We start from the raw sequence: 8,850 nt of genomic DNA, 5'->3' as shown, positions 1-8,850 counted from the left end.
AAGAAAGAGGAAAATTGAATGTGGATCTCTGGGTCTTTCAGAGAAATGAATAGAAGATGGGTGTACCTGTCAAGTATGTAGAGGTGATAAAAGGTTGTAAAAGTTTTAATAAGGTGTTTGGGAGGTGATGGATAAGTACCCACAGGCAGTTTGAAAAACCAGTTTAGAAAGTAGATACCCATTAAGCAGCAAAAGGCTAAAAAAAACCCCAAAAAACAAAACCTGTGGTATGTGAATGTTATAGAATATTAATGTACAGTAAGAAATTATAAATTTGCAGAATTCTGAGAAACTTGGGAAGAAAAGTATGAAGACCAAACAGCAGAACCATGAGAAGAGCATCCTCAGTGACTTTGATCATGTAAATGAAAAGCTCACAAAAAGAATTTCACTTCGGAATAATGGAAACACCATTGAAAATCCCAGGGGAGAGAGAATGAAGCATGCTTCCTTCCTAATGGCAGAGAGGTGGGGAGGACTGCTAGGGCAGATCATTAGACACTGGCAGACAGTTCTCTGCATCACACGCTTTTGCTTAATCGTTTTCTTTGTCACAAGAGAGGGTTCAATCTGGGGAGAAGGTGGCAAATGACTGAGATGTAAAGACAAAGTACATTAATAAAATATATGAAGACAATTTTTTAAAAAATAAAAAATAAGGCTGGATGTTTCATCTGTATGGAGAACAGGAAATTTTTGCACTGACCTGCAATGACTGTGCAATGCAATCAATATATTTATGCTATGATCAAGTGTTATCTCTATTCCAGGTCTGGGCTGGTCTCTGTTCTAGAAGTGGTGGAGGGGCCTGAAGAAAACCTTCAATGCTCCAAGTCATCAGTCAGAATGTAGTATTCCTATCATCATTTCTTATATCACATTAATATTACATTCATGTACCAAAACTTGTTTAGCTATTCCCCAATTGATAAGAATCTATTTTGTTTTCAATTCTTTGCTGTCGCAAAAAGTGCTGCTATAAATATTTTGGAATATATGGGTCATTCCTTTTTTATCACTGACATCCTTGGAGGTCTAGCAATGGTATTTCTGTGTTAAGGGGAATGAATATTCTCAGCCTAATCCCAAATTGTTTTCCAGAGTCATAGTTCCACCAAGAGTTACCATATTTCTCATCCTCACCAACTTTCTAAGCATGAAATAAAACTTCAGGGTTGTTTTGCTCTGCATTTCTCTTATTATTGGCAATTTGGAGTAACCTTTAATGTGGTTGTTAATAGTTAACAATTCTTCTTTTGAGAATCTTTATTCAAAGACACAAAGGAAAATAAATCTAATGAGGAAGACAAATGGGAGTTGTCAGAAGGGACTGATGGGAGCACACAGAGAAATCACAAACCAATTTGTCCCCCTACCAGGGAGGGGACTGAGCATACACTTTGGTCACTGCTAGTGACACACGTGCTTTGACCTCTTGCTAAAGCATATTTGTGACTACAGACTTCACGTTCTTCTCATGTTCCCCATGATGGCAGGGATTAGGAGAAGACTCTGCTACAAAGAACATTGGTCACTGAGCCAGGAGAAACTGCCCATTCAGTAGACTTTAAGAGGAGTGACACTATCTTTTCTCTGCCACTCTTTGGTGTGTGTTGCTCAGGACTCAGGCAGCCTTTCCCTCAGACTTCATGGTGGTGGTGGGTAGAAACAGGAGGGGAGAATTCCAGGGATCTATCACGCCTTCTCCCATAAGCAATGGCAACTGTATTCAGATGTTAGCAAGCACATATGATTACCTGTTTGAGCCTAATATTGGACCTTCTGCTTTGTGTTTCTTTTCCTTAGCACAGGTAACTGAACAGCTGTCCTGAGATGGATAGTTCTAGCCATGTAATTTGTACCTTGTAAGCTTGAAAGCTAAGGAGTTCTGGGGTCCAGGGACTGGTTGCCCAGCAGGAATTAATCTTGGCAACAACTCCTTTTTTAGGCAATTGGGGTTAAGTGACTTGCCCAGGGTCACACAACTGGTGTCAAGTGTTTGGTGTCAGGCCAGATTTGAACTCGGGTCCTCCCGACTTCAGGGCAAGTGCTCTATCCACTGTGCCACCTAGTTGCCCCTACGCAACAACTTTTTGAAGGAAAAGATAACCACGGTCAGGAGTATGAAATAGATGAAAGGACTAACAAAGCCCAAGCCATGGCTTAGCTTGCCAGGAAATCCAGACCTGTGAATTGCAGTCAGCACAGATTAGGGATCAAAGTGAAATCAGCTTGGCAGTCCCTTGAAGTCTCCCAGTAGTCTTTACCTCCTGGGAGAGCGTAATAAAACTTATGGGTTGTTGTTTCATGTTTTATATATTTGTCAGTGTTTGAGTCTTTTGTGTTTTAAGCTTTTTTGTTTGTTTGTTTTTTAGTAAATAAATAGCTGTCCTATATCTGATATATCTTTTTTGTACGTTGAGTAATTTCTTAGGAGGGACTTTATTAATCCCTTTTGAGAAGGCCCTAGAAAAATAACCATAGCTAAGCTTTATTTAAGAGATTTTCCCCAGAACTCTGGAGTAAAGGGCATAATGTTCCAGCGTTTAAGAAATAGCTTATTCCCCTCTCTTTAAAGGTCTAGCTCTCCCATGACTTAACCTATTCAATTTGCACTCAGAGTCTGTCAGTTCTCTATCTAGAGAGAAATGGTATTTTTCATCATGATCATTCAAGTCATGGTAGATCACTGTATTGATTAAAGTTACTAAGTCTTTCACTGTTGATTATCTTTTCAATGTTGCTTCTACAACTTAAATTGTTCTCCTGGTTCTGCTCACTTCATTTTGCATCAATTCATATAAGTCTTGGCAAAGGTAATTATTAAACCATTGTCAATGATACTTGAGATATTGTAGAAAACAGAAAAGAGCTATGGAGATAGAAAACAGCAAATGCCCCCATTTTCTTTCTAAAAAATATTTTGTTTATTTTAATATTTCCAAATTACATGTAAATTTTTTAAATAATCATTTAAATTTTTTTTGAGTTATAAACTCTGTCACTCTCTTCTATCCCTCCCCCCTCCTTGAGAAGGCAATTGATATCAGTTATTACATGTGAAGTCATGCAAAACATATTTCCGCATAAGCCATGTTGCAAAAGAAAAGGTAAACAAAATAAAACAATAAAAATAAAGAAAGTTTAAATGTGTATTCAGTTCATCAGCTCTCTTTCTACAGGTGGATAGCAGTTTTTCATAGTGTGTTCCTTGGAATTGTCTTGGATCATTCATTGTCTTGATCAGAGCAACTAAGTCATTCACAGCTCAGCTGATCATCCTGACAATATTGCTGTTACTGTTTCCAGTGTTCTCCTGGTTCTTTTCATTTCACTTTGCATGAGTCTTCCCAGATTTTTCTGAAAGCATCCTACTCATCATTCCTTACAGAACGGTAGTATTTCATCGCAATCATATGCCACAAAATGTCCCCATTTTCCAGAAAGGGAAGAAAATGGAATCTTTAAATTCACTGTAAAACAGTGAGCTTGATTTTGATTCATAGTAAACTTCTAGAATAGATCATTACAGAGATGGCTGGCAAACATCTGGGAAAAGGAAGTGCTGATCACAAAGACACAACTTAGCTTCAACAAAAACAATTCATGCCAGACTAATTTTGTTTCCTTTTTTTGGACAAGGTTACTAAACTGGAGGATCAGAGGTATACTGTAAAAATAGTTCACCTAAAGCATTTGATAAAGTGTCTAATACTATTCTAATAGGAAGAATGGAGAAATGTGGACTAGATGAAAATAGAATTAGATGGATTTGTAAGTAGTTGAATGACCTAATTCAAAGATAATGGTTTAAAATCAACTTAGATGGAGTTCTCCACGGGAATGCCCTGGGCATTTTTGCTTGGCCTCATGTTGCCTGACATTTTTATCAGTGACTTGGATAAAGGCAATGGTAGCATGCTTATCAAATTTGCAAATGACTTAAAGGGTAGGTGACATAGGAAGCATTTATTATGGGCTATGCATTGTGCCCAAAAGATAAAATGAAAGACTTCCTGCCATCATGGAGCTAACTTCTAACAAATTAGATGACATGTATATGTACAGGTGTACACAAAGTGAATACAAAGTAATTGGGGTGTAGCGGGAGGGGACAGGAACAGCCTCATGCAGAACGTGGTGCTTGAACTGAGTTTTGAGAGAAATGAGGCTCCCAAAGAGTTCACAGAAAGTGGAAAAGGACCCACATTACAAAAAAAAAATTTTTTTGGTGAAGCAATTGGGGGTTAAGTGACTTGGCCAGGGTCACACAGCTAGTAAGTGTCAAGTGTCTGATCTGAGATTGGATTTGAACTCAGGTCCTCCTGACTCCAGGGCCAGTGCTCTATCCACTTCTCCACCTAGCTGCCCCCACAAAACTTTTTGTAGCAGCTCTTTTTATTGTAGCAAAGAACTGGAAACAAGGGATGCCCATCAATTGAGGAAGGGCTGAACTAGTTATGGTATATGGATGTAATGGAATATTATTGTGCCATAAGAAATGTCACAAGCGAAGATTTCAGAGGAGCCTGGGAAGACTTGTATGAAATGATGCAGAGTGAAGTGAGCAGAACCAGGAGAAAAAATGTGTATAATAAAAACAACATATAGGGCAGCTAGGTGGTGCAGTGGATAGAGCCACCAGCCTTGGAGTCAGGAGAACCTGAGTTCAAATCTGGCTTCAGACATTTACTAGCTGTGTGACCCTGGACAAGTCACTTAACCCTGATTGCCTCATCAAAAAAACAAAAAAATAATAAACAAGCAACAACAACGTAAAGAAAAACGTCTTTGAAAGACTGAAGGCTTCTGCTCGAGGCAATGATTCACGTGACTAATGATTAAGTGTACTATCTACTTCCTGCCGATGGGATGATGAGGATGAGACATATTTTCAGACACAGACAATGTTGGGGGTTTGATTTGCTCAACTGTGTATATCTGATAAAGGGTGTTTCTTTTTTTCTTTTTTCAATTTTTTTGGGGGGAGGAGTACTTAGAAAGAGTAACACTGGGATTATAAAAATAAAGGGAAGGAAAATAAGAAAAAATCATTATTAAAACATATCTTTAAAAGGAGAGAAAAAAAGTTTTTAAAAAAAGGCAGAGAAGAGAAAAAAGGGAAGATGATTAGGAAAACAGACAAATAAAATAGCTTTGAAACTAATATGTTGGGGCAGCTAGATGGCACAGTGGGTAGAGCACCAGTCCTGGAATCAGGAGGACTCAAGTTCAAATCCAGCCTCAGACACATAATACTTACTAGCTGTGTGACCCTGGGCAAGTCACTTAACCCCAATTGCCTAACCAAGAAAAAAAAAAGAAAAAAAAAGAAACTAATATGTTGAATTTATTATATACTTTAAAAAGAAAAGCTATACACAGTAAAGATTTGTAGCTTCATGTACACTCATCTTTTTTTTTCTACTTTGTATATGGAAATCTCATTTTGTTTGATGTTGGCTAGATACAGATCTTTTTTAAAAATTAAAATAAAAAATTTAGAAATTATATATTCTAAGAGGCAGGAGTAAGGAGGGAAAGCAGTATAGGCAGGGGACAGCTTGTGCAAGAGCAAAGGGACAGAAGAAGGCAGAGTGCGTGAGAAAGAATAAGAAGGCCAATTTGGACATGCCACTTTACTTAGACTGAAACCGAGAAAACTGCAGAATTATTCTTGTTCCGTTACTGCCCCTTCTGCTTCTATGGTAATGGTGACAGACTGGTGGAAAAGAGAGAAGAAGTTTCTGCGGATTACATATTTTTTAAACTATCTCTAATAGTTATAGAGATAAATTATCTATAGTTTCTAGTTATAGATTAACTATTTACAGTAGATTAACTACATATAAACTATACTACCTATCTATAATCTCTGTTTTTTACACTACCTTTAATTTAACTTTAAGCTAATTCTAAATATGAAATCCTTGTTGAGTGATTACTTAGTGTACGTACTACCAGAGGAACTCAGTCATATCAATCTTGGCATTCTTGCTATCAGTGATACAGAAAGACAGAAGTTGTGAAAAGATGGGTCTTTGTCTTGGTGTAACAAGTTATTATCATGCAATCAACGGCAAGAGCAAACAGGGTATGTGGATAATGTCATGTTGAAGTACTGATAAGTGTTTGCCAAAAGATCTCCTTGAAAATTAATGGCAACTTATGTACAATAGTGATAAGAATAAAGAAGAGAAATTCTATGAAGAACTCAATAATACCCTCTGAATTAAATCAGTAGACACTCTGGTACTCAGTGACTTTAATGCAAAAGTGGGAAAAGGTGAGGATGGGAGAAATAGATAGGAAAGTATGGTTCATAGGAAAAAAGCATGAAACAGGTCAAAGATTTACAGATTATACGGCAGCCTTAACATTTTTTTTTTGAGGAAAGAATTGGTAGGCAGTAGATGTGGTGAGCCTCAAATAATAATACAAAAAAAAGGAAAGAGATTATATTTTAACAAACAAGAAAAGACTTGTTATTGGTGAGGGAGTTATCCCTAAATCAACTGGTTGGACCACTGACTTATCAGGGCAAAGATCCAATTTAGTTTAAAAAAAAACAGAATAAAGAATAAGCAAGAAAAAGATGTGTCATACAATTGACATTATTCAATTCAGAACTATTTAAATAAATAATCAGTAATTAAAATGGAAAATGGATATCAGAAATTATGTTGACACTTTATAATCTTAATTATTTTGTTTAGATGTTTAACTACTATAAATGTATTGCCACAATAAGAAGACCCTGTGAACCCAGAAAGTTCCTTAGTTAGCAAACATAGTAAATATTTGGTTTACTTTCCAAATGGCAGCCAAAAACTAAGCACAACTTCGGAATATAAACTTGTTTTGAAAGCATTTGTGAGATAGACATGCCCACATAAGTTTTCTAAATAAATAGATGCATGTGTAGGTGGCATGAATAAAATGATCTTAGGCCTAACTGATCTCTGTGGAGAAAAGACAGACCAAAGCAGGGCCTGCCCCATAGTTGAGGATGGGAGGTGGGTGACAACAATTAGGCTCCAGGGGTATCGGGCTAGACTTTAATCTGTCTGACCCCTTCAAATGTCTCTAGTATAGGAGTGTGAGTCAAGGTTTTGAAGGAAAGCTGTTTTCCTGGTCGTCCTTGAGGGGGGGAAGTAGCTATTAGCTTACACTCACCAGCTAAGCTCTTTTCTACCTAATGTTGGTTACACAAAAGACCATCATAAATAGTGAATAGCTGGTAAACCAATTTATTCACATGAGTAGCAGAAAGAAATCAGAGAAGTTATACGGATTAGAATATATATTTAAAAAAAAATACATTGTCAGGAATGAACTCTTTAGCTGGGACCAAGCTTAAACCAGAGAGAAAGAATACTGTAAGGCAAAGGAGGTCCATTTTAACAGACTTTAAAATTTCACGCAAGTCTATTTCTTTTTTCTTCTGCCGCCCTGGACTGTTTTTTAACCACCAGTCTTTCCTAAAAACCGTATGGAAACAACTCATTAAGTTCCTTATGCAGGCATGCAGGATTGAGCTCAGCATTCCCTCTGCCAATCAGAAGTCATTCATGTAGCATGCAGCATGTATCACAACTCCATGAAACTTTTTCAGGCTTGAGTGGCAGCAGGATTATCCTTCTGAAGAAGAATGATGGACAATTATGAGCAATACCACGTTAATAAAGTAGAGACCATCAATGGAGAGTAAAATCAGTTTAAAGAAAGCTTTTGCAATAGCTACAACCAAGAAAAGTCAGCTCAAGGATAAAAATGGAGGAAGTAAATCAAAAGGGTGGGGGGAGATAAGCATTTATTAAGCACCTACTGTGTGCCAAACACTATGCTAAATGCTACTTAATAAGTATCTCATTTGTTCTTCACAGTAGCCCTATAATAGAGGTGCTATTATTATCTTATTTTACAGTTGAGGAAACTAAGGCAGAAAGAGATCAAGTGACTTGCCCAGGGTCACACAGCTAGTAAGTATGTGAAACTAGATTTGAACTCAGGTCTTCCTGACTCCAGGGCTGGTGCTCTACCAATTGGGCCACCTCACTGCTTAAAAAAAAGAAGAAAACAAAGGGGAAAAGAAGAAAAAGAATGGGAAAGATCTGTAGAGATTACTATAACAATCTTTTCACCGTCGAGGACAATGGATTCACTAAACTTGCCCCTAATATCACATTCATAAATGTGCTTATAGGGAATATAATAATGACTAGTCTAAAGAGAGCAGTCAGGAGAAGTGGCCAGATAAGACTCAGTGTAGAGAGAGGAGATCTGTGCTGGAGGAGGCATGATTGTAAGGGTACTAAGGGATCATTATGTAAGGTATCTGAAGGAAGAGAAGATACCAAAGCACGGGAAAAAAATCTTGGGCCTTATTAATATCTTTTAAAAAAGAATACTGAGAACCACCCTATATGTGTACTTTTCCATCTATTCAAAATCTTCCCACTGACCTTCTAAGTTGTTTTTGGCATTCGTGGATTGAGGAATCTGGAAACCGCCACAGCTGCCCCGATTCAGTCCTCTGAGGTCTGCTTCAGATTTGCTGCGGCCTGCGCCTCTACTGCACTGCGCTCTTCTTCCAGCCTGGCACAATATGCCTTTCTGATCAATCATCCAGGTTGCCTTGGGCTGGAAATTCGTTTTCCTCTGTCTTTTTGTGGGTTCTGCTATTTTAAAATTTGTTTAGAGCCATTTTTTATAAGTATTTGGAGGGGTTTGGGGGGAGAGTTCAAGCAAGTCACTGCTTTCACTCTGCCATCTTGGCTCCACCCCCTCTATTCAAAATCTTTATGCATGAATCAAGAGCATTCTCAATAATAATTGTATAGGAAACAA

Source organism: Phascolarctos cinereus, unplaced genomic scaffold, assembly GCF_003287225.1.
Source record: "Phascolarctos cinereus isolate Bilbo 61053 unplaced genomic scaffold, phaCin_HiC Scaffold_5;HRSCAF=322, whole genome shotgun sequence".
Lineage (NCBI taxonomy): Eukaryota > Metazoa > Chordata > Mammalia > Diprotodontia > Phascolarctidae > Phascolarctos > Phascolarctos cinereus.
This window is presented reverse-complemented; position numbering follows the sequence as displayed.